At 38.8% G+C, this 27,598-nt stretch overlaps 1 protein-coding gene across 42 annotated transcripts in view; it reads left to right on the forward strand.

Annotated features, from left to right (window-relative positions):
• Positions 1 to 27,598, forward strand: part of LOC122562121 (receptor-type tyrosine-protein phosphatase delta) — a 2,454,643-nt gene that overhangs the window by 696,273 nt on the left and 1,730,772 nt on the right. For all 42 annotated transcript variants that reach the window (XM_043714668.1, XM_043714784.1, XM_043714721.1 and 39 more), the window contains exon 4: positions 5,281 to 5,342. The gene's annotated coding sequence lies outside the window, so the exon portion shown is untranslated. The remainder of the gene's footprint in view (positions 1 to 5,280; positions 5,343 to 27,598) is intronic.

The raw sequence follows: 27,598 nt of genomic DNA on the forward strand, positions 1-27,598 counted from the left end.
TCTCCACGCTTCAGGTTCTCTGCCTTTATTCCTGATGAAGGGCTTTTGCCCGAAACGTCGATTTTGCCTGTCCTCGGATGCTGCCTGAATTGCTGTGCTCTTCCAGCACCACTGATCCAGAATAGGATCTTTCACGTCCATTGGGACAGGTAGATGAGTAGTATGAATTGATCTGAGAAGGTGTTTTATCTCATGCAGAATCCTTTAACTTGTATAACAAAAGAAAAATCAGGAATATGATTGTCCACCTAGGAACTTCCTAAGGCATGAACATCGTGGTATTGATGAATCCAACAGATGTGTCATTTACATATATGATTTGGATGTGAACATAGGATGCCTGTTTAGTAAGTTAGAGACAGAAAAACTGCAGATGCTGGAATCCAAGGTAGACAAACAGGTAGGTTGAAGAACACAGCAAGCCAGCCAGCATCAGGAGGTGGAGAAGTCAACATTTTGGGTGTAACACTTCTTCAGGACCAGGGGTGGGTGTAAGGGGAGTTGCAGTTAAAAGGAAGGGTGGGGAGAGTTTTTGGGTGGGGAGAGACACAGAGTGGTGAGGTAGTGATATGTGAACACAGGTAGAGGTTACGACCTGGTTGGTCAATGGGAAGAATGAATCCAATTTGTAGCTGGAAGGAAGGGTCAGTAGGTGGAATAGAAGGGAGGAGACAGGTCTGGAAAAGGAGTCAGGGGCTGGGAATAGAGGTTATTTGAAACTGGAGAACTCAATGTTGAGTCCTCTGGGCTGTAGACTGCCCAGGCAGAAGATGACATTGTGTTGTTCCTCCAATATGCGGTCTGATTCAGTGTGGATGGTTATGTCGGAGAGGGAATGGGAAGGGGAATTGAAATGGGCCATGACTGAGAGGTCAGGTCAGTCTCTGTAGGTCTGGCTGAGATGCTTGGCGAAACGTGCACTTCGCTTACATTTAGTCTCACCAATGCTGTGGCAATGGAAGAGGTCAAAGATTGTCATGTCAGAGAGAGAATGAGATGGGGAATTGAGATAGCTGGTCACTAGGAGGTCAGGTCGGCCCCTGTAAGCCTGGCTGAGATGCTCAGTGAATTGTGCCCTGAGTTTATGTTTGCAGATGACACCAAAAATGCTGCGTGTAGTGGACAGTGAAGACGATTATCTGAGTGCAACAGAACCTTGATCAGATGGGCCAATGAGTTAAGGAGGGGCAAGTGGAGTTTAATTTAGACAACTGTGAGGTATTGCATTTTGGTAAGGTAAACAGGGCAGGACCTATATTGTTAATGGTAGGGTCCTGGGGAGTGATGCCAAACAAAGACCTTGGGGTGAAGGTTAATATCTCCTTGTAAGTGGAGTCATAAGTCGTGGTGGTGAAGAAGGTATTTGGCACGCTTGCCTTTATTGGACAGATCATTGAGTATAAGAGTTGGGGCATCCTGTTGTGGCTATACAGGACATTGGTTAGGCTATTTCTGGAATATTGTGTTCAATTCTGGTTGTACTGCATTCAGAAAGATATTGTTAAACTTGAAACTGTTCAGAAATGATTTCCAAGGATATATCTGGGATTAGAAGGCTTGAGCTGTTGGGAGAGGTTGGATAGCCTGGGGCTATTTTCCCTGAAGCATTAGAGGTTAAGGGTGACCTTATTGAAATTTATAAAATGATGATGGTGCACGGATAGGGTGAATAGCCAAGGGTACTTTTTTTGCCCAGGGTAGGAGAATCCAAAATGGGAGGGCATAGGTTTAATGTGAGACGGAAAGATTTACAAGGAATCTGAGCGATCACTTCTTCAACTGGAAGGTAATGCTTGTATGGAATGAGCTGCCAGAGAAGGTGATGGAAATGAATACAATTACAACATTTAAATGACATCTAGATAGGTAGTGAATAGAAAGAGTTTAGAAAGATATGAGCCAAATGCTGGCAAATGGCACTAAATCAGTTTAGAATATTTGGTTGGCATGGATGAGATGGACGGAAGAGTCTGTTTCTGTGCTCGATAACGGTATGACTCTATTGCAATTAACTATTGTATACAAACATTACATTCCTCAGATATATGCATCTGTTCTAATAGTAATCAATTAGTTTCTACCAGAAAGGCATACTTGCAATAGTGGCAGAGGTGTGTACTGGAGATGCTGGAGATTGGAGTCAAAATTACAGTGGTGCTGGAAAAGCACAGCAGATCAGGCAGCATCTGAGGAGTAGGAAAATCGATGTTTCAGGCAAAAGCCCTTCATCAGGAATGAGGCTGGAAACCTCAGGGGTGGAGAGATAATAGTGTCATGCTTCGTGTAATCTGAGGTGAGATGCGATGTGAGAAATTTCTACCCATCAGAGCACAGAGCATGTCTCTTAAAAATTTACTGACAAACTGAATGCACTGTAGCACCAGCTTCAACTTTGTGCCGGAGTGAAATCCTGCTTTCTTGTTTTAATAGTCATCTGACAATTCCTGTGATTTGGCTCACTTGAATAGTAAACCTTCGGTAAAGTACAAGGCTGACATTGGGTCAGTCATATTAAAGTGTTTATTGGGCAGAAGTTTCAACTTCCAAGGATGAAAAAGATCAACAGTCATTGAACAGCCATTAGCTTAGCAGTGGGAGGAAAAATTGTGCATTGTGTACAAACAGCATCCACGACTGCCTAGTTCTCTACGTCTGCTAATGTTGGAAGTTGCGAACAAACCCTTCATGTGATTGAGTTGAGGAGAAGATAGAACAAGAAGTCTGCTAATCAGAATAAGTAAGAAAAAGTCCAAGAATAAACACTTTGAAGGATTGAGCAAGAGATTTTTGAGTACGACAGCAATGTTACTACAGCTAAAATCAGTGAAGGAAACTGAGGAATTGTACACCACAGTTCAGGTGCATATCCATGAGAATGTGTCAGCCTAAAAAGTATTCAGATTTAACAGTAGAATCATATTGGAATTGTGTTTCTGGTATAAACTCCAAATATTATTACAGAAAAATATATAAGATATTCACCAATATCTGAAGTAGTATTTACATAAATCCCAGGTAGAAAGCATCAGAGTTCATCACGATGTTTCCAGTTCAGGAGAGGGCTATTGTTGCTCCACCATGGTAGTGGTACCTTTATGTTGACAAACACTAGAGTGAATTCAATGAATCTGAAGTGCCTTGTGTGATTCCAATTTTTATACTTCGTGGAATTTTAATATTTGCAGTTAATTGTGCTTTCTTCTGGACCACATTCGCCTGTGGAAAGCTCTCTCAGGTGGGAACTGAGCACCAGGATCTCTGATTGCTACGCCCTATTATACAGTTTTACCCCAATTTAACCAAACTTGGAAGTCTTAATGAGCTGCTTTGCATGCCTGTGTGCTGGCTTTCTATGTGGAATGTTCCTTAGTTCTAAATGTGGGTTTACTTTGATGCATTCATAAGATGCAAATGTTGCTGACAGCATTGACATTTATTGCCGAGACCGACCTAGCCAGAGAGGTCCTTCTTTTTGAAATGCTGCAGATCATAAGCTGTAGTTTATACTACAGAGCTGCTAAGAAGAAAGTGTCAGGGATTTCACAGCAACAATGAAGAAACACTGATGAAAGCTCCCAGTCAAATAGTTTATGGACTTGGAGGGTAAATTCAAGATGGTAATGACCACATGCACATGCGACTCCTATCTTTTGGAATGGTGGGATTTGTGGCTTTTGAGCTAGATACAGGAAGCTTTCATGTGTTGCCACATTGCTTTCTATAGGTATGTTGTTCTGCTGGTCGAGTGTTTGAATGTTTCAGTTGATAAATGGGCTGCCAATCAAGATGACTGCACAGCTTACATGATGGTGAGCTTCTTCAGACATTTCAGTCATGTCCATCCTGACATATGAAGAGTATTCTATCACACCTCCAACTGATTGCTTTTTTGGTAGAGTTGAGAATTTGGGGACATAAAATCCAAAGTATTCTAGTCATCACAGTGTTTGCTTGGCATTTCTAGTTGAGTTCCATTCTCATACAATCTCACATGATAAGAAAATTGTGCAATAGCTGCGCCATTTAAACTAACGGGCTAGAATTGCATTGTCGCCAATACAGGTAAGGAAAGTTTGCACTCTACAAATAATGGTCTAAATTCTTCAATTGCGTTAAAGCCAATTTGCATTGAAGAAACACGAGTTATAGCAGAACTGACTGTAGTCATATTTGTATAACTCCTTCAACATTGTAATTTCTTTGCTGCTGTAAATGCCTCCAATTATAATGCATAATTCAAGCACCTTCCAGCATTCAAGATAAAAACTGAAATATTGTCTTACAATGTTGAACTTAGTCATTGACATTCCTCCCAACTACTTTATTGCAATAGGCTAGTGTCTCTCCAGAGATAGCAATTATGGAAAAAATGCTTTTAATATCAGGATAAAAGTTTTACTCAATAATTTCTAAATACAATAACTTAACTAGGCTTTTTCATTCTTAACTCTTCTAAACTATCTCAAGAAGGATTGATCTGCTTACATTATATAATGATATTATAAATGTGCTCATGTCAGTTTTCTCTTTTGAACATGTTTACTATTTGACTGGTAACACTGATGAGCAGAAACCTTCAACCAGACAATTTAAGTGACATAAACAACAGTGATCAAACAAATTTACCTTCAATTTGTAGTTGTTTACTATGGGTACTTTGTGCGAGATGGTTGTTATCCATCTCCCTAATCATTGAGCAAGTTCTGCCAGTCCCGTTGTATAAAAGACTGATTGTTTCCTTTTCATTTCCAATATGAACAATGGATGAACTGTGCTCCACTTGTCTGTTAATATTAAATGTTAGCAATGCATAGGTGGGAAATTGAGATCCTTCCAAAATGAAAGAGAAATAAGAACTTGAGTTATTAAGTACCTTTCACAACCTCAGGAGTGCCAAATGTGTAAGAATGCTGAAGGTTTAAAAAAGGTAAATTGTGTAGTTTGCCATCTGTTTGTACTTCCTATAGGAAATATGTTGCATCCCTGTCAGTGTTTCTCAGAATTGTTATCCTCAGATATGTGCTCACAGCTCATGGGGCCTGAACCATCAATCTTCTTACTCATAGATGAGAGTTTAACCTGTGGGCCAAATAATTTAAAATTTAAATCACAAAGCAAGTTTCAATAATTGTCAACTTTGCATTGGCATGAGAAGTATTCATGAAGCCTCTCTTTCAAAGCTAAGTAAAATTGTGTGCAAAAGATAATTAATTTCATAAAAAATGAATCAAACAAGGTGTAAATCCTATTAATGTTTATTTCTTTTTCCTTTTTCAACAGATGTACCATGAATGTCTTGACAAGCTTTGCAGACAGAGTTTGAGGACATAGATAAACTCAAAGTGAGTTCAAGATTTTTCATTGTTGATTTTTTGTTTCTGATGATGTTTCACATCCAAAGAGCAAAGAACCACCACTCTGTGAATGACTAATTTCAAAGAAACTTCCAAATCTCCTGAAATAAAGTGAAGAACCTCTCCATCAGTTGTTAACTGAGTTTTAACCTTATGTCAAACAACAAAGCAGAGATACATTTTATGTTATCCCTGATCTTACTGTCGTGAAAGACAGTAAATGTTTAGGACGTTGGTAGTTTAAAAGCTGACTTGTAATATTAAGCAGAACAATATCATATGGATGTACTGAGTGTTCACTTGCTATTATCCACATCAACACCTCCTAGGCTGAAATGGCAAAGAACACTTCATTATAAAATAAAGTTACATGGATAATTAGCATTTAATTATCTGGTTACACTTTATTTTATAGCAACTCAGCTACAAGGTATTAATGTCTTATTTGTGTTATGAAATGCAATTAAGTACTTAGTCTTTGAGATCACTTTTACAACAGATGTTAACTAACTTGCAGCAACACTTATTATAAGATGTAAAGCAATACCATAGTAAAATACAAGGTTTAATTTTCATCCTGCTTGGAGTTGGGGACTGTTAAAACTTCAAAAAAACATAGCTCAAATATCAAAAGCTGAATTAGAAGTCTTGTTATTTGAATGAAACTGGAAGGTTGAGACTGCTTTGCTGATGTGAGGCTGAGGAACTGAGTTTCCAGAGTTTAGAGGAAATCTAACAAACAGCAAATGGGTGGGAGTAGCTTCAGGAAGAGTGTAAGTCTCTACACAACACTACTTATGGGCCAGGAAGAACAGAAATGTTTCTCTGGAGACTTCCAAGCTTACCGCATGACATCAGACTTCTTCTACCCATCCTACCACTTCCCTCACACTAGCAACCAGAACCTTCCTGCACCCTACGGCTTCAGGGATTGTACCTCTGAATATCCAGCTATGCACTGGGCCACACTCCTAGTAGTAGTTCCAGCTTCTCTATCTGCAGCCTGCTTTAGACTAGCTGGATAACCATTTGTCTGGACGCCAAATCTGTCAGTTAGCCTGATATGTGAGCTGAGAGCCAGCAGGGTGGCATGGTGGTACAGTGGTTAGCACTGCTGCCTCACAATGCCAGGAGCCTGAGTGCAATTTCAGCCTTGGGTGACTGTCTGTATAGAGTTTGCATGTTCTGCCCGTGTCTGCATGGGCATATATCGGGTGCTCTGATTTCCTCCCACAGTCCAAAGATGTGCAGTTTGGTATATAGGCCATGCTAAATTGCCCTGCAGTGTCCAGAGATGTGCATATTAGGTGCATTAACCAAGTTAAATGCAGGGTTATGGAGATAGAGTGAGGGTCTAGGTCTGGGTGGGATGTTGTTTGGAGGGTCAAAGCAGACTCAATGGCCAAAATGTTTCTTTCCACACTGTAGGAATTCTTTGACTTATGAAAAGGATGTGGAATGCTTGAACATCTGAGTTTCTTTTTCAAAAGGCCATCGGCTCCCCTAAACAACTCTTCCCTGATAAGATCAGGGTGAATATTTTAACAAAATTAATTCTATTATTTATGTAGTTCACAGTCTCATGTTTAAAAATAAGTAAGACTCATTGCAAGTACATGCTCTTAATCTTACCATGGATTTCTTTTTTTCTAACTTAGACAAAAGCAATCATGAAAAGACCATCACCAGAGAACCAAATTGTAACGTGTACATTTTTCATGTCCACAGCATTGTAACTTTAAGAAATGTTATTTCCTTGAAGGAGCTATTAAAAAATAACTTTACTATGGTTCCACTAAATTTCAGTATATTTGAATAAGTTTGTAAGCACTAAAATAATGAAGAAGATACAAAGTGAACAAATTCCTTACATGCTTCCATAACTGTTGATGTGAGGCCCCTATTCAAAAAGGATGGGGATCAAAATGCAAGTAATTATCAGCTAATTAACTTACATCTATTATTATAAAAATGTTAGAATCAATTATTAAGGCAGTAATAGCAAAACATTTGGAAAATCATAACGTAATCAGGGAGAGTCAACATGGCTTCATGAATGAGAAATCCTGTTTGAGTCATTTGTTAGAACTTTTCAAGGAAGTCTCAACCAGAGAGAACAGAAGAAAACCAATAGACATGTTGTATTTGGATTCCAGAAGGCAAGGTACTTCACAAAAAGTTAAGTCAGACAATAATAGCCCAAGTGTTGGAGGTAGACAAGCAGGAGGCTGGAAAAATGCAGCAAGCCAGGCAGAATCAGGAGGTGGAGAAGTCAACGTTTTGGGTGTAACCCTTCTTCAGGACCTGAAATGTTGATTTCTCCACCTCCTGATGCTGCCTGACTTTGCTGTGTTCATCCAGCGTCCTGCTTGTTTCCTTGGATTCCAGCACCTGCAATTTTTTTTGTCTCCAACCATGGTGTTGGAGATGGCAAATTACTGTATATAGAAAATTGGCTAATGACCAGGAAACAGCAAATGGAATAAGGGCTTTTTTTCAGCTTGGCAATCTATAAGCAGTGGGGTTCAATAGGGATCAGTGATGGAACTTCAACTGTTTGCAATATATATATTAATGACTTACAGAAAGCAAGTGAATGTATTGTAGCCAAATTTACAGATCTCACAAAAATAAGTGAAAAGGAAAAAGGGATACAAACAGTTTACAGAAAGCTATTGATAGTTTAAGTAAGTAGGCAAAAAGTTGACAATTTGAGTATAATGTAGGAAAATATGAAATTATTCTCCCTTCCAAAATGAACAAATAAACAGGACACAAAACACGGGAAACTAGAACACAGGTGTAGCAGGCATTCAGGAAGGCTAATGGAATGTTGGCCCTTTCTTCAAAGGGATTGGAGTATAAGAGTGGGAAGTCTAACTACAATTGTGCAAGGTACTGGTGAGTATTACGAGCAGTTATGACCCTTTATTTCAGGAAAGATATAGTTTCATTCAAGACAGTTCAGAGAAGCTTCACTGAGATAATCCCTGGTTTGGAGAAATTGTCTGATAAGCAAAGGTTAAATAGGTTGGGACTCTCCTCATGGGAGATCAGGAGAATTAGAGGTGATCTCATTGCAACATATAGGATTCTTAAGATGCTTGACATGGTAAATGCTGAGAGGAAGTTTTCCCTCATGGGCAAGTCTGGGGCCAGAGGGCATAGTCTCAGAATAACGGTGTGCCAATTTAAGATTGAGATGAAGAAGAATTTAGTCTCTAAGGATTGATAGTCTCAGGAACTCTTTGCCACAGACAGCTGTGGGGCAGAGTCTTTCTGTATATTTAAAGCTGAGATAAATTATTGATCAAGAAGGGAATCAAGTTAGTGGAAAAATGCAAGGAGGTGGACTTGAGGAATGTCAAGAGAGTCATAATCATATTGAAAGGCAGAGTAGGCTTATGGGGCTGAATGGCCTACTTCTGCTCATATTTTTTATGGTCTAACAGTCATAATAATCCTTTATGAATCAGCAAGTGTTACAGAAGGCAAGCAATAAATTGCTCAAATATTACTTTTCTCAGTTTTTTGACATTCTCCTTCATTGAGGTAAATCTTTACTGGACATAACTGATGATGTTTTTGAAAAATCTTGGTTGTTTAAGGAGAATCTTAAAAATAAAGCATAGCTATGAGAAATGTTGAATGATATTAGAAATAATTTATGTCACAGTATAAATCTCCTTTTTCAATAGGAATGTGTAATTTGTATTGGAAATTTTATACCGAGGTAATTAATTATGCTCATTCGAAGAGCTGGTGAAGACACGATGGGCCGAATTACCTTTTTCTACACCAAAAGCCACCTGTGATTCTATAATCTCTGCACCTGTAATACTCATTATGTACTTTTATTTCGATCCCTGTTGGGGAACCCTAAACTGAAATAACTAATAACTCCCAAATGAAGAATTTGCCAACAAAATTACACTTTCCATATATTTTACTTCTACACAAATTAAAACTGATGCCATACAAATTAAACATGAATTAGAATGGAAATGTACAAGGAAAAAAGTAGATTCACTTTGTTTTTATTGCAACAAAGATACATCTTAGATGACCACAACTACCTGCAAAGCAGTCACATACGTTTGTCACCACTTGTGGTCCCCAGGTTTTCTAATGCAGTCAGTGGTACATAAGATCTCTCACTTTGTACCTCAGTTGATTCAGCCTCAAATCAATTCTCTGATGTCCTTAGACATGGTCAATGACCCATTTGACATACTGCTGCAAACAGCTTTAGCTATGTGTATGACAGAATTGATGGGAAAATTCACCAGAGGACTTAGACATTTCACTCTCTCCACCTTCTACTTCCCACTCCTCTACCACTCCATAAAACCATTCCCACCCCGACTCTTACAGCTGGCAGTGAAAGGAGAGCAATCTTGCAGCTATTTAGCAGCTAGTAAATAGACTTAAGGTGGATTTCTGTTCCAGCAGTTATCGGTGTACTGGCAGCACCAATGGGAGCGATAGACTCTGCTAATACTGTGTAATGAGGAAGAGTTATGCGATGGGTCAGAACTTTGTGTGTTTGGATTTTGGTAAGTGAATGAGGGCAAGAACTTGGAGATGCCATGGAAGGAGGCCACCCTGGTGGGAAATACGGCAGTGGGTTAGAGTATGGAGAAAGAGAGAGGGGCTTCAATTGGCGCAGTTGAGAACCTGTCTCTAAAAATGTCACAGTGAGAAAGAGATCCAACACCGCTTTTTGGAATACAAACTGAGCATGTTACTTCTTAAGGAAGATGGTAGTATAAAGGTAATATAATTGGTCTAGAGCTCCAGAACCCCAGGTTTTGTCCATGAAAAATGAGTCCAAATCCAGCCACAGTGACATTTAAATTCAAGGAAATTTTGAGATAAAAAACAAGCCCAATTGCAAGAATGTAAACATTATTGATTGTCATAAAGACCATCTGGTTAATTGATGTCCTTTAAGAAAGGAAACCTGTCACCTTTACTTGATCTGGCCTTTGACTCCAGATCCGCAATGTTTTTGACACTCTGGGCAATAAATGTTGACCAAGCCAATGACTTCAACATTCCAAGAGCAATTTTTTTTAGATGTGCTACTTGAAGTACTCTTGATGATCCTATCTATTAATTTTCAGATAAGTGTTCAGATTTTAACAGAATAAAGGAACAAAGAACAATGCAGTACAGGAACAGGCCCTTCCGCCCATCAAGATAGCACTGATACATGATGCCTTTCAAAACTAAAAACCTGTTGCCTCTACATGGTCCACTTCACTCCATTTCCTGCCTATTCATGTACCTGTCAAGATGCCTCTTAAACATTGCTTTTGCACCTGCCTCCACCGCCTCCACTGGTAGTGCATTCCAGGTACTTAACACCCTCTGTGTAAACCAAATTGCATACTGACCTTAACAGTTGGGCAGTTTAAAGCTGTTTTCAGGTTAAGTGAATAACTTTTTGGATGAGAGGAGAGGTTCCTTTAATCAGAGGATTAGGAATCTTGAAAACCATGTATCTCAGAGCTGTAGATGTTTAGTTGTTAAATATATCGGAGATTGACATCAATTTTTTTTGGTCTCAAACAGAATCAAACAATGGCTGGAAATCAGACATAAAAAAGAAAGTCAGCTATATTATCATTAAATAGAGGAGTGGGCTTAAATGTCAAATATGGTTTACTCCATCCCCTGGTTTTTAGTTCTTTCAGATGCAACACTTAATCTTGTGCTTCAGAAAGTTAGAATTGCTTTTAAAAATGAATTGGGAAGATCTTCAAGGGGAATGTATTGAATGCATTCCATTAATTAAGGATGTCAATAAAAAAAAAAGTTTACTTTGTTTCCTCAGGCTGAATACAAACCACAGCACCACAACTTTCTTGTACTTGTGAATTAAATCAGCAAGAACAATAATTTAAACACATGTTTTTCAAATATTTAACTTAAGGAAAATTAATAAAATGAGAGGTACAGGTGGCTTCTAATTTGAAATAATTTTCTGAAGCCTCATTGCTGAGAGGGCAGTGTTTCCACACTGTATGCAATCTAATCTAATCACTTGCGTGATTTATTTTTAATTCCACTGATTGGCTCTGATATAAAAAGAACAGCAAATTCAAAGAATCAAACATTTATCAGTCTTCCCCTGAGTAAGCAGTGTAAGAGTTGCTATCACCCCAAAAGGGCTTATGCTTTAAAGCCTTTTTTATTTTGTCTTGAAAGAAAAATGATTAAATCTGAGATATATGTCATAAATTTTTTTTTTGCAAATGTGCCTAGAATAAGTTTTAAAATACTGGGAAATTCATTCTCTGCTCTCCATTCATATCTGGCAAATACTTGCATGGATTCCCCCATCACAACATCTTAATATATATTAGCCAGTTAGAAATAATTCCACATTGTTGGCCTTTGATTGCTTTCCACATCTAGGTGTATGTTCATTTATTTTCCCACAGACAGAAAGTACCATGACAATAAAACACATAATCAGGAAAGTAATGATATCCCCTGTAATGTTTGTGCAGCAATTCCATTTCTTTTATTTATTTGATACCAAATTTGCCTGTGATGTTCCAGTGTAATGCAGTGTGCATAGGAACAGAGTAAATCTGACACTAAATTCAGAAAATTCTTGAAATACTCAGCAAATCAAGAAGCTTTTGCAGAGAGTGAACAGTGAACGTTTTAGCTCTGTAAGGTAGAATAACTAAGATCTGGAGGTTTTGATAGACAAATCAGTATTAGCAGGTTAATATAAACATAGAAAAACAAAAATAAAGTGCTGTGATTTATTTCGAAAGAGATAGAGTTGAAAGACAAAGAGATTATGCCAAAATTCTACACAACATTCATTTGATCACATCAGTAGTATTGTGAGCAGTTCAGACCTTCAAATTGTGATAATTCCAGCTGATGGTACCATTGAACAATCAGATCCCAGAATGAGACTTGGCCTGACAGATTTTTCATTTCAGTTAACTTCATTCATTCGACTATAGTTCATGAAGCTGCAGAATTTCCTTAATAGAATAAAAATACATTACAGAGAAGATGAAAACAAATTAAAGAGCAAAGTAATGGAGATTAATAATCTTGTAAGGAAAAAAAATACTTAAAATAACCAGTAAAACAAAGTTAGAATTTATTCCCAATACTTTACAGCAAAACCAGCAAAATTATCTCTGTGTATCAAATCTTTAAGTTCATTTGATTTGATTCTCCCCAGTCCTTGTTTGTGAATTGAGAAATCTTTTCACATGCATACTTTGAAAAGTGACAGCTTTGACTTTCTCTTCTTTTAATAACCCACAGATTTCTAGACAGAAACTCCTGTTCTGGAAGTTGCACAAACTGTTTTACTGAAGTAATTATGTTTTCCCTTGAACTGTTGTATACTTTTTTCAAAAAGAAACCATATTTGCTTCCAATTTCAGCCAGGTTTCCTGCAAGCTGCCCAATAATTTGTAATCTCTGTGTTTTCTAAGCTAAAACAATCTTTGATTACCTGAGCCAACAATAAGAGAGTGACCTTTGATGATTACATTCTCTGTGACAAAGCAGCACAATTCAGAAAATTTCTCATTAACATTCCAGGGGTCTTGCTCTTGGACATTTCGGAGATTAGCTTACTGCTTTGGAAGGATTGTCTGACCTGGAAAAGTAAAATTAAAATTCTGAAAAACATATTTATATATACCCACATGTAAAAATCAGACCCATTTCATCACAATATTATAAAACAAAGTCGAGACAGTGGAGAAGGTATAAAAATATTTAACTAAAATTCTGCCTGAACTGAAAGATCATATTATATTTAAACTGTTATACTTAGTTATGAAATGTTGTTTGCACTTTTTATAGTTGCACTATGGGCAGGTTGTAAGATTTAAATCACTAAATTGCTTGATAGCAATTTGTTTCCTCTGGTAAAATTAAGGCACGGTGTGACCTGATTGAGGCTTATAAGATTTTGAAAAGGCTTGTCATGATAGACCATGAGAAACTGCTACCATTGTGGGTGAGACAAGCATTGTGGATCTTCAATGTAAATTAGTCATGAATAAATTCAATAAAGTATTAAAGAGATACTTATTAAACCAGTCAGTGTTCTGAATGTGAAACTTCTACTATATGGTGTATTAAACATGATGAGCACATGAGAGCTGAAGGAATAGAAAATAATATTAATGGGATGGAAAGAGCACAGGAAGTTTGTATAGAAGATGTAATTTAAAAGGACCTCTTGGGCTGACAGGCCTGTTTTTTGCTCTGTGCATGCCATGTATTGATTCCAAACTTTGTCTGCTGTTCTTCACTATGATTCTTCACAAGTCCCCAAAGCACAAATAATATTTGTATCTTGAGAAATACTAACATTTGTATATTCTATAGCTAAGCAAACACTTTTGCACCCCTTTCTGAAATAGCACCTGAACAAGAATCATAATTTTGGATATAAAAATAAGCTTTTAATTTCCAGTTTTCCTTTAGGGTTTTAGATATAAAACTATGCTTTATTATACAAGAAAATGATTCTGAAACAATCGATGTTGCAAGGTACATTAAGTTCTACCCAATTTGATGACATCATACATTTTTGGGAATAGGAGAAATGGAAGAAAAGCTTTGGATATTGAAGGGAGACAGATTGTCATCCACATATCCCAGTGGGCTTCATAACAATGTCTACCTATCAAATGTAACTTGTATATGATTGTGATCATGCAATAAACTGCATCCTATTGAGACAAGAGTCACTCTTTTTGAGACTCACTTATGGTTATTTCTCTAACAGTTTAAACCAAATAGACCCTTAGACCCAATCAAGGAATGAGTAATGCTGGCAGCATCTGTCTACCCACAAATACTGCATGGTGATTAGCAGAGAGCATTGTTGTTTAACACCACAAGGTAGAGCTATAGGAAATAAAAGTAATTGGACCTAGGAGAATAAGTTTCCAGGTGACTAACCAAGTTTTCAGCCTTAAAGACTATACTACTTTAAGAGCTATTCATACTGTCAGCAAATGCAACTGCTAGAACAAACACCAGTAAGGGAGAAATATCACCTCTGACCAGACCCAGGCATGATAAGAAAACAAGAGGAACATATAAGTCATGCCTAACAGTTAGAGATTGTGTTGGGAAGTGAGTATCTATAAGAACAGTACCTGCTAAGCTTTTGGTGAGGAAGCAAACTTACAAGAACTCCAAAAATGAGTTAAAAATTATTGTTCTGTAAGGCGACAAACTTTAACAATGTATTTAATAAAAGACTGAAGAAGCTTGAAATGAGTGGAAAAAAAAGGATTCCTGCCAATAAGCATTGCCACTAAGACAAGCGGACACCATAGTAAAATATGGAAATCAAAGGTCATTGATGGAATTTTTACCAAGGTTGCCATACTGCGTACATCGCAAAGTCAAATTATGGTGACAAAAGTTAAAACTGACAGAATCTAACAGAAGGTAATTAGAAGTCTTCTGAGGCTCTGATGAGAATGGATGATTCATAATTTAAGCTACAATTCTGGTGGGAAGAATTTATTAAAGCCGCAGGCATAAAGCTTTATTTCATGAAATCCTGCAAAAGGATATGTTTTGTTTACTGAGCTGTGAAAGGTGGGAAACTGTTAATTTGCTCACAAAAAGATATGAATTTTTCATTTTCACTTGAAGAAGGAGGGAAATCACCATTTTGACCATTAAAAAGAAATTGTGGTAAAGAATCGTAAGCGGCACGGTAGAACAGTGGTTAGCACTGCTGCCTCACAGCACCAGAGACTCAAGTTCAATTCTCGCCTCAGGCGACTGTCTATGTGGAGTGTGCACATTCTCCCCGTGTCTGCCTGTGTTTCCTCCCACAATCCAAAAATGTGCAGGTTGGGTGAATTGGCCATGCTAAATTGCCCGTAGTGTCAGGTGAAGGGGTAAATGTAGGGGAATGGGTCTGGGTGGGTTGCGCTTCGGCAGGTCAGTGTGGACTTGTTGGGCCGAAGGGCCTGATTCCATACTGTAAGTAATCTAATACAGTTAGAGGGCATAATTTTAACAACAAAGATTTACAAGAAGGAAACTAATATAATATTTAAAGCAGCATCGCTATTTAGAAAAGGAAATTTCTTCAAGTGAAGGAGATTATTGTAGCTTTGAGGTACTGTAGAATTTACACCTCAATGTAAGAAGAATAAATGACATCATGAAAACATTGCAGACAAATTAAGATGCACTGCAAGATATAATATCAGATTTGGGCAAATGATATAAAATATTTTTGAATACCTTGATAAAGTGAAGGACTATAAACATTCAGAGTGAAAAGATTGCTTCAAATTTAAATATTAAATTATAAGCTGGAAAATGTGACTCTATGATGACAGCAAAAAAAAGGCACATCACTTTTGCAGAAAATTCTACAAGCCTTTTACAGCTACTTTAGTCTGAGCAAGATATTTTGCATGAACAATATTTCACTGAAGAGTTTAGGATTCATGAGAATCTGCAGAGAATTGAAGTTCTCCACAGATTAGTGGAAAACTACAACTCACAGCTTTGAAATCCAAATTCAACAGAGACAGAATTGTTGTTGGAATGATTGTTGAGTCATTGTCAGACTTATTACAATCTGAAGAATATTTGGCTTGGGAGAAAACTATTCAGATTGTGTTGGAAGCAAAAGGCCAGGAAGAACCACAGACAATCTTGAGTGTGGAATAAACTTATCATAGGAAAGCAAGACAACTCATTTACTTTATAGGGAGAAACTTTCTACACACAGACTTGTCAGGAGACCACAAGGTAGGCTCAACAGCAGACCTTGAGAGTCCGTGTCAGTGCTATACAACAACAAAAAAACCTCAAGCATAAGAAGTACCCAGTTGTGGAAATAGAATGCCAACAAAACTTCTGTTAACCGATTAATTACTTTAAGATGATATGCATTTTGAAAGGAGCAAGAAGTTGCATTCTTTCAATTCAATGAAATGAATGAGAGAATGAATGGCATTAGAATATATGGCTAATGCATTCTGGGGGGGGGGGTGGAAATTGAGCCAAACAACTGAGGTGAACCAAAAGCTCTTTATGTCAGTGGATATCTCATTAATTTTATGCTTGATACAGAGGCAAGTGGCACTGTCTTATCAGACTGAATACCATTTCCTGAAGAAACAGAACTTTTACCCTGTGGATATCAGCCCATGTTTATATGTAAACTATATATTCCAGATGGAAAGTGCAAGGTCAAAGCCAGGCTACATGTAGCACTGCAATGCAAAGAATATAAAAGAGTTAAAAATGTACATATGATTTACAATCATCATCTCTCACTTGTAAGCCTGCATTCATGTCCTGATTTTAACATCCTTGAGACAGAAGGTGTTCAACTGACTTAAAATGGGCAGTGACCAGATTGAGACTCCAACTTAAATCTTGCCATGTCTGTCAGACAATGACTGGAATAAGCACTTGCTGAACAGTTAGGAGCACCAATTAAAACATTTCAATGGGTTTTGTAGACTCATGGCAGAATCCAAAACAGATATCCCAAGATATCAGAAGAAATGTGTCCCATGTGACCCTGAAGAACCAAGGTAAAGTAGTTTCAAGCAAATTCAACATGGGCAAAAAAACTGACTAAATGTATAGCATTTACTGCTATTATTATTGAGCATGTTCAACCAAAGGTCCAGTGGGTTAGCCAAAGACACACACTTTGAGCAGCATCATTAGTTTGCAGTCCTAGACAAATACAGAAGACTGATTACTCCAGCTTCTCTTCGGAAAGATTTCCTGGAAAGGATACACCAGGAACATGTAGGAGACATAATCCACTGCTAGAGCTCTGTGGTTGTCAGAACTCTCTAGAGAAACTAAAGATCCAAAAATTTGAGAAAATAATGTGAAATATGAGAGTCTGCAGGATAGTTAGGAGTGGGAAACACTACTATCAACACCGAGAAATATTCAGATGAAACGAGCAAACTTTGCAAGAGGACACAAATAAGAGAGAAAAGAATGAGCAAGAAATCTCAATCAAGGTAGCTGAGTAGTCTTTACCGGCAATTATTCAGGCACAAGCTGGTGAACAAATTGCAATACTAGATTCTAATTTAATATCACATGATGAAACAATCCAAATTCAAGAGGAATATGTCAATTCTTTGTCTTCCAAGGAAGAATGATCAGCATCATTGACACAAAGCATCCTGAAGTAACATGACTGAGGATGTCAACATGCTTCGGTCACCAGTGAAAAAGACTTAATCTAACCCAATCTATAAATTGACATGAAGAGTTTAGATACTTCAACATGGATTCTCAACAAATTAAAAATAAATGTTTAGAGTCATAAAGTCCAGTTTCAAGTGCCACTAGCTCCAAAGCTGTATGTTCATGTCTGAATGGATTGATTAACATTAGCTACACATATTGTAGATAGGCTGTACAAAGCTCCTTGTGCACCCACGTTGGTGCATGATGATGAACATCTAAAGATTAGAACATGGTCGAGAAAAAAATGCTTGCTCAGAAATCCAGGAATTTGAAAAAAGAAAATCCCTGAATAGCCCCATTTTCCAGAAAGTGAATTCTTGAGATGAAAAATCTCGTAGCTATGTTATGAAACATTCCACTGCAAATGAAACTCCATTGATCAAAATCCCTCGAGCAGAGAGACTATTTTCAGACTACCCAAGGTCAATATCAGAATCAAAGTCGATAGTTGCCAAATCACGAACCTACTAATCATTGAATTCCAAAGAGAACACATTTGAGAAAAATTGAGATACCTCCTGTCCAACTGAATTTTTGAAGTTAGAGATTTTGGTAGGAGATACATCATGGTAAATGTAATTTGATACATTAATTTATAAAGATTAATGATTAGATTAGATTCCCTACAGTGTGGAAACAGGCCCTTCGGCTCAACAAGTCCATACCGACTCTCCGAAGAGCAACTCACCCAGACCCATTCCCCTACATTTACCCCTGACTAATGCACCTAACACTACGGGCAATTTAGCACGGCCAACTCATCTAACCTGCATATCTTTGCACTGTGGGAGGAAACCGGAGCACTCGGAGGAAACCCACGCAGACACGGGGAGAATGTGCAAACTCCACACAGACATGATGGGAGCAAATTGCTGAGATGTTATGTAAGGTAATGATTCCAAAAGGTTTAATTTTGAGGATTAAATTGAATACCACTCAATCTGATGGTATCATACAATCTGAAATGGAAGAATCACAAAAGAATAGTTTTGAATTTTGAATGAAAGACAAGGGCATCATTGATGACTCCTAACAGTCTCAGTAACAATGTCTCAGTAACACGAGTGATATGGTGGCATAATGGTTACATTGTCTTACAGCACCATGGACCTCGGTTTGATTCTTTGGGTGACTGTGTGGAGTTTCCATGTTCTCCCTGTATCTGCTTGGGCTCCTGACAGGAGACCCAGGTTCCTTCCATAATCCAAAGATGTGCAGGTTAGGTAGATTGGACATGCTAAATGCTTTGTAGTGTCCAGGGATGTGCAGGCTTTGTGGGTTAATGTAGGGTTGTGGGGAGGACTGACGTGATCTTCGGAGGGTTCTTCCAGACTTGATGGGCTGAATGCCCATTTCTGTGTTGTATGGATTCTGTGATTCTCACCAGAAGAATCGTTTTTTAACTGTCAAAGTAAAACAAAGAAATTTGGATGCTGGAAATCTGAAACAAAATAAGATATTGCTGGAAAGACTTAGCAGGTTTAGCAGCAAACAGAGTCCAATGACCCTTCTTCAGAGTACCCTTGAGAGGAAGGATGTGAGCTACCTTCTCATTATCAAGAATTGAACTACATCTTGAAAAAAGTCTCTTGTTAATACACTTTTTGAGATACTGATCCAGCAATGTCATTCAAATAGGCTCTGTGTGCCTCTTGTGGCACAGTGATAGCATCCCTCCCTCTAAGCAAGGAGTTTGGGGTTCAAGTCTCACCTACTCCAGAGGTATACAATAACATCTCTGAACGTGTCAATTCGAAAATCTCTTAACCTCGGCACAGAATGAAGAGTGGTGGCAGCATCCTTTGACCTATGAATACTCTATCCTGCACTTATGGTCCACATCACTTACCTCTGTATAGTTAGACAATGCATTGGAACATTGAAATGGCTTCATCACATTAGATTAGATTAGATTAGATTAGATTAGATTAGATTAGATTACAGTGTGGAAACAGGCCCTTCGGCCCAACAAGTCCACACCGACCCGCCGAAGCGAAACCCACCCATACCCCTACATTTACCCCTTACCTAACACTACGGGCAATTTAGCATGGCCAATTCGCCTGACCCTGCACATCTTTTGGACTGTGGGAGGAAACCGGAGCACCCGGAGGAAACCCACGCAGACACGGGGAGAACGTGCAAACTCCACACAGTCAGTCGCCTGAGGCGGGAATTGAACCCGGGTGTCAGGCACTGTGAGGCAGCAGTGCTAACCACTGTGCCACCGTGCCGCCCACATTGGAGCTGATCGTTTAAAAAAGTAATGAAGAGAATTAATTGAACAGCGCAGTTTCTATTTATCATGAACTTTATGTCGAGGGACCAATTAGGCAGCAAGCCATCCTAGACTGGGCATTGTCTAATGAGAAAGGACGAATTATCAACATTATGATGTCAGATCCTTTGGGGAAGAGTTACTATAATATGGTAGAGTTCTTCATTTAAGATAGTGCTACAATTAAATCAGAAACTCGTGTCCTGAACTTCAAGCAATTTAACTTTGATGATATGAGGCATGCATTGGCTAGGATAAGTTGGCCAAGGATAGTCGATGGTGGATAGGCATTGGCAGACATTCAAAGAACACATGGATGAACTTCAACAATGGTGCATCCCTATCTGGTGTAAGAATAAAACAGGGAAGGTGGCTTAACCCATGGCTAACAAGGGAAATCAGAGATAGTGTAAAGTCAAATTGGAGGCATATAAATTGGCCAGCAAAAGCAACAAACCTGAGGGCTGGTAGAAATTTAAACTTCAGCAAAGGAGGACAAAGGGTTTAATTCAGCAGGGGAGAATAAAGTATGAAAGTAAGCTTGCAGAAAACATAAAAACTGACTGCAAAAGCATGTACAGATATGTGAAGAGAAAAAGACTGGTGAAGACAAATATCTTGCAGTTAGAATCAGGTGAATTCATAATTGACCACAAAAAGATGACAGACCAGTTGAACAAACACTTTGGATCTGTCTTCACTAAGGAGGGCACAAATAACCTTCAGGAAATGCGAGGGAACAGAGGGTCAAGCATAAAGGAGGAACTGAAGGAAATCCTTATAAGCCAGGAAATTGTATTGGGGAAATTGTTGGGATTAAAACCCACTAAGTCCCCAGGGTCTGATGCTCTGCATTCCAGAGTACTTAAGGAAGTGGCCTTAGAAATCGTGGATGCATTAGTGATCATTTCCCAGCATTCTGTAGACTCTGAAAGAGTTCCAATGGACTGGAGGGTAGCTAAAGTCACCCAATTCTTTTAAAAAAAGGAGGAAGAGAGAAAATGGGGAATTATAGCTGGTTAGCCTGACATTGGTGGTGGGGAAAATCCTGGAGTCAATTCTTAAGGTGTATTAACTGAGCATTTGGAAAGCAGTGACGGAGTCAGTCCTAGTCAGCATGGATTCAGCAGGGAAATCATACTTGACAAATCTTCTGGAATGTTTTCAGGATGTGACCAGCAGAGCATACAATGGTGAATCAGTAGATATTGTGTATTGGACTTGTAAAAGGCTTTTGGCAAGTTTACACACAAAAGATTGGTCAGGAAAATTAAAGCCAATGGTATTGGAGGTAAAGTAGAGATATGCATAGAGAACTGGTTGGCAACAGGAGGCAGAGTGTTGGAATAAATGGGTCATTTTCAAAGTGGGAGGTAGTGATGAGTGGGCTACCGCAAGGTTTGGTACTAGGATCCCAGCTGTTCACAATGTACATTAACGATTTGGATGAAGGAATTGAATGCAATAACTCCAAATTTTCAGATGGCACTAATCTAGCTGACAGTGTCTCCTGTGAGAAGAATGCTAAGAGGCTCTGGTGACCTGGACAGTCTGACTGAGTGGGCAAAAAGTTTGCAAACGCAATATAATGTGGTTAAATGTGAGGTTATTTACTTTGGTCACAAAAACAGAAAGGCACTTTATTATCGAATGGCGGCAATTTAGAAAAAAGGGGAGGTGCAACAAGGCTCGGGCATGACAGTGGGAGTCGTTGAAGGTTGGCATGCAAATGCAGCAAGTGGTGAGGAAAGCTATTGGCATGCTGGCCTTCATATCAAGAGGATTTGAGACTCAGAGTAAGATTATCTTGCTGCAGTTATACAGAGCCTTGGTGAGTCCATGCCTTGAGTATTCTGTGCAGGTTTGCTCTCGAGTCTAGGAAGGACTTTCTTGCTATTGAGGGAGGACAGTGACGGTTCACCAGACTGATTCTTGGTATCACAGGATTGAAATGTGAGGAAATATTGGATCAACTGGGCTTGTGTTTCCCTGATGGGACTGGACAGGTCAGATGCAGGAAGAATGTTCCTGATGTTGGAAGTCCAGAACTAAGAGTCACAGTCTAAGAATAAGAGGCAAGTCATTCAGGACTGAGATGAGGAAGAACTTCTTCACTTCGAGAGTTGTGAACCTGTGGAATTCTCTTCCCACAGAAAGCTGTTGGGGCCAGTTCATTAGATATATTCAAGAGGGAGCTGGATGTGACTGTTGTGGCTAAAGGGGTGAAGAGGTCTGGGAGAGGATGGGAATGGGATACTAAGATTGCATGATCAGCCATGATTGTATTGAATATTGCTGCAGGCTCAAAGGGCTGAATGGCTTACTCCTGCAGCTATTTTCTATGTTTCTATTAATTGATTTAAACTGTTGTCTTTTTGACAATTTTACAAATATTGGAACAATTGTATAAAGTGCTTAATTCATAGGTTTGTTTTGAACTGGAGGATTATTATTGTATCGTTATATGCTTTTGAACTGAATTTTCTTGAAACATAATTTAATTGTATTGGTAGAAGCTGACAGAGACCATTCAGCCTTTGAACTTGTTCAACATTTACTGAGACCCTGGTTGATCTCACACATTGCAAATCATTCTAAATTTTACTAGCTTGTTTGATTGAAGCATGGATGAAATAATGAGCAGGAAAGTTACTGGAAAAGCTCAACAGGTTTGGCAACATCTTTGATGAGATATCAAAATTAATACTTCCGGTCCGGTGACCCTTCCTCAAACTGATGGTAGCTCGGAGAAAGTGAGGAGTGTGGATGCTGAAGATTAGAGTTGAAAAGTGCGATCCTGGAAAAGCACAGCATGTCAGGCAGCATGTGAGGAGCAGGAGAATGATGAAGGACTTCTGCCTGAAACATCAATTCACCTGCTCCTCAGATACTGCCTGACCTGCTGTGCTTTTCCAGTGCCACACTTTTCGATTCTGATGGTAGCTGGGAAAATGTCAGTTTATATGCAGAAGATAGGGCAGGGGAAAGTGATAAAGAATAAACAATAGTCATGGATACAGCCCAAAGGGAGAGAGAACAGTTGGATAGACAAAGGAGTCGATAATGATCTGCCTCAGAAGGTGAATAGCTGTAAATGGAGACTGTTAATGGTTAACAATAGGTAGTATGTAATGGCACACAATGTGATAACAAGGCCTCATGTGTATGGTAGGGAGCTAGGACATGGGGAAGTTCAGGTCCTAAAATTATTGATTTTGATATTGAGTCTGGAGGCTGCAGGGTCCCCAAGTGATAAATTAGGTGTTGTTCTTCCAGCTTGGACTGAGCTTCACTGGAACACTGCAGAAAGCCTGAGACAGAGCTATTGGCCAGGGAACAGGGTGGTGTATTAAAGTAGCAGGCAACAGGAAATTCAGGGCCTGTTTTGTAGGCAGAATGTAGATGCTCTGCAAAGCGGTCACCCAGTTAGTGGTTTGTTTCCCCAAAATAAAGGAGACCATATTGTGAGCAGTGAATGCAGTAGACTAGATTGTGAGAAGTGCAGGTAAAGTACTTCTTCACCTGGAAGGCATGTTTGAGCCCTTGGATACAAAGGAGGGAATTGTCCCTGTGGAAGGCAGACAAGCGAGGGGGAGGGAAGTGTGTGACTGGTGGTGGCATCCTGCTGGAGGTGGTGGAAGTGGATGCTGATAGGTAGGGACAAGAGGAACCCTTTTGCTGTTTCAAGGGGGAAGAGAGGGGGTGAGGGCGGAAGTGTGGGAGATGGATCAGTCCAAGTTGAGAGCCCTGTCAACAATGGTGCTGGGTAATCCACATTTGAGGAAGAAGGTGGATATTTCGGAGGGTCCCTTTTCGAAGTTGGCCTCATCAGAACATATGTGACAGAGACGGAGGAACTGGAAGAATGGAATGGAGAATGGAATAATGAGCAGACTTTCTGGTGATGAACAATGCCTGAAGCATCTGTTATTTGCATTTCCATTATACAGTTTGTTGTCTCATTCTGAATCCTTATGAATTATGCAGGGGAATGTATTAACTAAACGATTATTTGTTGATTGCTAGCTGAGATTACATTAATGAGAGCAATCATGACTCATATGAAGCTAGCAGTTTCTACCTTTTATTCTGTCTCAGCAAAATCAGCACATTTTATAAAATCCCAATGTGGCTTAGGTTGCTGTCAACCTGAATCAATTAGACTTACTGAGATAAGATTGTATAGTTGGCTAATGTCTTGCAGCATTTTCACAATAGCAAAAAACAAATTGCTTTGGGCTTTACTTTGTTGCTGTGTTTTTTTACCTCGGTATCGTCTGCTACCTGAATTCTTCTCCATTTTCCAGTCCAATTGGTATTTTGAATTGGTCAATTCTTCTTCACCATGAACTGTATAAAATCCAAAATACTAAACGGGGACAAAAGTGGGGATTTTGGTCTATCAACATTGGGATTTGCTTGGACTTCTTGACATATCATATCAAGATCACAGAAGGATATCACAAGGATTAAAAAGACTGATAACAAATAATTTTTGATTACATTGGATTACAGAAATGTTTCAACTGCAATGGCTCACAAACACTATTGGTTTCACGACTGCTTGAAGCCTGTTTCTCAAATAATTTATGAAGACTCTCAGAAATACATTTCATACTGATGCAAAGAAGCTTTTCAAATTAGCATGATTGCATGTTCAACTCTGTTATTAATTGTTCTAGTTCACTTCAACCTATAAAAGTGATTGTTCTGTAAGTTGCTGATGTTTTGATTTTTGGTAGTTAGTATCCTGATGTCCACCTCAAAAGTACTTTTTATTAGTTTATGGTGTGTAAGCATCATTCACAAGTCAACAATTATTGATCACCCCTTGTATAAATAAAAGACAACTACAGCTGCTGAAATCTGAAACAAAACCAGAAGTTTTTGGCAAAACTCAGCAAGTCTGGCAGCATCTATGAAGAGAAAGCGGAGTTAACATTTCAAGTCCAGTGACCCTTCTTCAGATGGAGAACTTTGATCCTAGACTCCCAACACTGTAAGTGAGGGACTTCTAGTATTTTACCCCATGAGAGTGAAAAAACAATATCATAATTTCCAAATCAGGTTCGTGTGTGAATTGAAGGATAGTGATGTCTGCTACACCTCTGACTTCTAATTCCTGGAAGAATAGGTTTGAAAAATGTGAGGAAGGTGTTGCCAAAGAAACGTTGCTGCATTGCATCTTGTAAATGTCACACATGGCTGCTGCCAACTTTTTTGTGTTGTGGAGAGAGAGAATGTTTAAGTTTGTGAATGAGACTTTTACCAAGTGGGTCTCTTTGTCCAAATGATATTAAACAACTTGGGTGTTGTGAAGACTATTCCATCAAAACCTTGGTGTGTGACATGTAGAGTTAAACAAGCTTTGGGAAATCAAGAAGTGAGCTACATGATTAAAAAATTCCCAGACTCCTCCGAGCTCTTGTGGCCATAGTATTTCTATGGCTGGTCTACCTAACCTTTTGGTTAATGGACTCTACTTTGGATTTAGCCAGTGGGCAGTAATAATCCAGTTGAGCAACTGGGACAATGGTTGAACTCTCTTCTTGGATATGATTATTACATATTGGTACTTGTTTGTCACAAATGTTATTTACTATTTATATTCCCAAGCCTGCGTGTCAATTAAGACTTGTGGCTTGATTCTGCAAACGTGTCCTAAACATTGCAGAAAGATCCCCACATTTGGCCTCATGATGGTGGAAAGACCATTGAAGCAACTGAAGCTGGTTGGCCCGAGAACAGTACTCTAAGGAACTCCTGTAGAAGTGTACTGAGCTGAACTGATTGGGCTTCAACAGCTGCAACCATCTTCCCTTGTGGTAAGTGCAATGAAATTCCCCCATAATTGCCATAATTCAAAATTCACTTAAATTTTGCTAGGCCTGCTTGAGGCCACACTTAACAAATGCTGTCCTGATGTTCATCACTTTCATTCTCACCTCCATTGAATACACTAAAAATGTGTTTAAGGTAAGATTATAATGTTATGAGTGCAGCCTCCCTTCTTCACAGCTTCATCATGTATAAGGAGTATGAATGAGGATTATCTCCAATCCATTAATGAAGCAATGACCTGGGTGCTGAACTGGATAAAGAAAAACTATTAGACATAATCACTTAGGCAATGGAACTATTGCTATGAAATGAATTTGTCCAGATAGCCTCTAATCATCTGAACCATGTACCTGAAATCCACCATCTACAACCAATTAATGGGGAACTGGGTATTTGGAGAATACATGAATGTAACAACCCAGCTAACACTTCATGTGTTTAAGCAACTATTTTATCTTTTATATTAACACTGATCCTGTTTTTATTCTTGTAGTGATTATTCCGGGTAAGGGTGGTTAACTGGACATGGGGAATTATGGTCTTGGCCATTCTTGATGAAATGCTATATTGATATGAAAAGTTTAAATGGGTGGGAATGAGACAATAAACAACTCTGAGGACAGAGAAATTTGGGCCTTGAATCGCAGACATGACACCTTGGTGTCAAGCCTACCTTATTTTCACTGCTTGCCATGGGAATGTTAACTCTGTCTCGCAGGAGCAGAGATTTTGTAATGGTCCATTAGATAAATGTCTGTAGATGTTGCCATGCAAACAGAAAATGTACAGGAGATTTTATGAGCACACACTTGAGGTTTTACATATTGCATTGACTGATGCAATAGTACATTGGGCAGACCAATGAGTATTTCGTTGACGATCACATTTCCACCCAGAGTATAATGATACTGCTGTTGCATTTTGATACAACTGATCAGGGATTAACATACGTCTCACTTATTTGTACTGAATAAAGTATAACCACTGCCACTAAACAGTGATATCACTTAGAGACATTTCAGAGTTTGGGAAAAGGGAATAAAGAAAGTCCCCTGAGGTCTGATCTTCCAATACTCGAGCTAGTACGCGATAAGTCTGCAACGTTGTCTGTATGCTATGAACTGGTGATTACCACTGTGCCAAGCTATCGCCTGACTCGTGTGGGGCAGTTTTTCCAATGTGGGCACAAGTCCACATATATTAGTAAGGAGCACTTTGCAAAGTCAGCCAACTCTAATCATTGCTGTTACATAGGTCAATGTCAGATGGTCTGACTGGTTTTAATCTTATTTGACTTTGCTGTAGTGTTTTGATACAATTAGGTGGCATACTTGCCAATTTTAGAGGAAGCATAAAGTCAACAAGATGATATTTAAAAGCCAACTACATTGTCATGGCTGTGGGAGTTGCATGGAGTCTGGATCATATTGGAACATGAATGAACAATATGGACATGTAATGTCAATCCAGTCATTTCATGGTCATCAAGATTGACAACTTACATTTCCCCAGCTGTCATGGTGGGATTTGAATTTGTGTCTCTGAAGCATTAGTCTAATCTTCTGAATTATTGGTTTTGTAATATTACCACAAACTATCCTTCATTGTACAACAGGGATTTTCACAATGAAAAACACACCATATAGAATAAACATTTCCAAATTTGCATTTGAACAGCTGGTCCAGAGATGTTCCAAGTTGTTGATTGTAAGAGACAGCATACTTTACCTTTTGGAACATGCCTTCAATGGTCAAGTTTTAGGTTTGAAAGGTCCTAAGGCAGAGAAGGGGTAAGCTAGAAATTCTGCAAATACAGGACCAGGAATTTCTGGTTTGAACTGAAGTGCACATGTAGTGC

This window comes from Chiloscyllium plagiosum, chromosome 2 (assembly GCF_004010195.1).
Source record: "Chiloscyllium plagiosum isolate BGI_BamShark_2017 chromosome 2, ASM401019v2, whole genome shotgun sequence".
NCBI lineage: Eukaryota > Metazoa > Chordata > Chondrichthyes > Orectolobiformes > Hemiscylliidae > Chiloscyllium > Chiloscyllium plagiosum.